Source organism: Neofelis nebulosa, chromosome 14, assembly GCF_028018385.1.
Source record: "Neofelis nebulosa isolate mNeoNeb1 chromosome 14, mNeoNeb1.pri, whole genome shotgun sequence".
Lineage (NCBI taxonomy): Eukaryota > Metazoa > Chordata > Mammalia > Carnivora > Felidae > Neofelis > Neofelis nebulosa.
This window is the reverse complement of record NC_080795.1, coordinates 48,497,020-48,500,133: the sequence shown is the minus strand read 5'-3', so window position 1 is coordinate 48,500,133 and position 3,114 is coordinate 48,497,020.

The window sequence follows — 3,114 nt, the reverse complement described above, 5'->3', positions numbered from 1 at the left end:
ACATATGAACTGGGCAGGGGGTGGGGACACAACTGGACCCCTACAGGGTCTAGTTCTAAACCCTGGGATTCCTCCTCAGGATTCCCAGTCTCTGTGAACCAGGGACCCCATCTGCTCTCATTTCCTGGGCCTGCCCTATCCCCTCTATCCCTGCTGACTTCCTTCCTTCTTTGCTGTCCTCTAAGACAGACTCACAGGACAAGCTTCCCATGTAATTGACTACTGAGAAACAGATGGCTGTTAACAAATCAGGAAAGATCTGAGCTCCTGGGGCAGCTGGGGATCCTCATAGAAGCATACTAGACCCCTGGATTCTTGATGTTCAGGCTCCCCTCCCTTGGGAGGAAGTAATATATAGGGGGAGTAGAATAACATCTATGGCGGGTGGTATAGGTAGGAACTGGCCACCTTGAAACTTTCCTCCAACCCTGAGATTCTTTTAGAAGGGAGAGTCCAGGGTCTCAAACCCAACTATCTATAGGAAGGGTTCGGTGAATTCTGTAGAGGAACCAAGTCTGACATGTAGAAAATGAGCAGAGATGGCTGAGGTACCAATGTTGCTATGTGGAAAAGCAATTTTCAGAAGACTCTGATTTTTTGAAGAAGCTGGAAATCTGAATTTTTTTTTTATTGTGATAAAATATATGTAATATACAGTGTTACCATTTCAGCCATTTTAAGTATCCAACTCAGTGGCATTAGGTACATTCACAATGTTACACACTCATCATCACTGTCCATGGAAATCTAGATTTTTATATCAAATGTTTTGATTTTTAACTTTGGCATGTAAGTCATATAAAAATAAACCTTTTGTGTTGGCACGTTGCCAATTTGGAACTCCTAGGCCCAGGAAGTGATTATTTGCTATTTTGGCCCTGGGATGGTGAAGGTGTCATGAATGGTGGACAAGACAGGCCCCAAACCCTGGAGCCCCGAGGCAAAGCCTGGCAGGGGTGACCGTTCAGAGGAGCGGCCCCCCACAGGAGCAGCTGCCAAGTTCACGGGCCAGTACTTAGCACAGGTGTTATATAGAAGACATTTTTGTCTGAACTAAGGAAGCACTGAGGTTTCTTGTGTAGAGTGGAGGAAGGGAGTCTCTGAAGGGACCGACTTTGGGTTTTTCCCCATGCTGGCAAGTTGAAGCTGGAATGGATTGAATCCAATTGATCAAATGTGACCTTTCTTGCCTTCCTAGAGGCCTGGAGTGGTTTGTAGCCGTATTGGGTGTGATGTCTACGGGCATTCACACTCGGTTCCTTGTCTACAGCTCCTGACTCCCCGAGCCCCCTTCTTGCTCCCAAGGTGGTCCCAGGCAGCCCTTTGAACCTCTGTCCTCCGTGTTTATTTCCGAGAATGGGGCTTATCAAAAATCCCCTTCTCTTTGTGCCCCGCCTAGAGAAAAGACTCTGAAGCCTCATCCCCTGATGCAATCAAGAGGCGTGGGAAGCTGAGGTGTGGGGCATTGCCCACAGACGCTCAGTCCAAAGGCCCAGTCTGGGCAGTGGCCAAGTGTCCCTCCCAGAGGGTCTCAGGGGATAAAGGGGGAACCCAGCATTACAACTGAGGCAGACCAGGTTTAGGACCAGGACTGTAGCAGCAAGCAGCAGGTCAGAGTAAAGGAGCATGGAGGCTCCAGGAGGAGGATGGGCATCCGGAGCCCAAGCCTCATGAGCTGAGAAGGATGGAATTGGAACAGTTCTGGGTTTCTCTCCAGTGGGTCCGTGTCCCCTTGGCATCTCGGATACCTTACCTTCTTAACATGCTGGTGCTGAGCCCCGTCTTTTCCATAAAGTGTTCCTAGGAGCCTCTGCGCTCCCCGCCACCTTCTCTCCTTCCTGAGTGTCCACTCTCCCAAGCTCCTCAGCCCCTGGCTAAACCCTGTCCTGTCCTGACCTGTCCATGACCCATCACCTTCTCTGGGCAGCTTCGGTGTCTGATGCAATGTTTATCTCACTCCCTGGGCAGAGCTTTGAGCTGGACGTGTTTGGTATTGAGTCAACCCCACCGAGTTACCCAGGACTCTCCTTCAACTCACCTACTTGAAGTGAGGGGTTTATCGTCGTCACAAATGACCCACCATGACTTCTCTGGACCACAGGCTTCCAAGAACATTCTCAGGCCAGACAAGAAAAGGAAGAGAGGAAAGGAAAAGAGACAGGGGAAAACAAACAGGAAACAAAACCCTGGGTTCCAGGGAAATCTCACTAGCCTAAAATCTCCACGGTAGCTGCGAGGCTGACTCCGCCACTGGCTGGGATCTTGTCCAAGGGTGTCTTACATTCATGGAGCACAAATTGAGGGTGATGTGATGTTATCTGTATGGCTGAAGTAGCCTTTTTTCTGGCTTTGGATCTGGCACTTCCAATCCTTACCCTCAGTGACCTCTGTCTTCGTGGGCTCGTTCTTGGGCAGGAGAACTTTGCACGCAGCCTGCTCTCAGGGGAGTCCACTGGAAACTAGCCACCCACATAACGTCTTGCTTTTAGGATCTGGTGGGACATGTGTGTGTGTATAAGAGAGAGACACTGAAATACGTTACGTGGGGAGGAAAACACTGAAATTTTTAAATGTTTATTTATTTGGGAGAGAGAGAGAGAACGTACACACACGAGCAGGGGAGGGGCAGAGAGAGGGAGAGAGAATCCCAAGCAGGCTTTGTGCTGTCAGCGCAGAGCCCCACGTGGCATTCAGTCTCATGAACCGTGAGATCATGACCTGTGCTGATAACAGATAAATCCAGAAGCCCAAGTGGCTTCTGCCCCACAGGCATTCCTGTTCCTTCAGAACAGTGATGCAGGAACCCAGGCTCATTCCATCTGGTGGCCCCCGCGGCCTCAACAAGATCATCAGGGGCTTGTCCCCATGCCAGCCGGCCAGAGGGGGAGAGCAGGGAAGACTGATTGGGAGGAGTTTAAGGCCTGTCTCATTGCCTAGGGCTGCCATAACAAACCACCCCAACCTAGGGGCTTAAAATATCAAGAACGTATTCTCCCACAGTTCTGGGGAGCACACGTCCGAAATCAAGGTGTCAGCAGAGTTGATTCCTTCTGGAGGCTCTGAGGGAGAACCTGTTCCATGCCTCCCTCCCAGTTTTGTGTGGCTGCTGGCAAT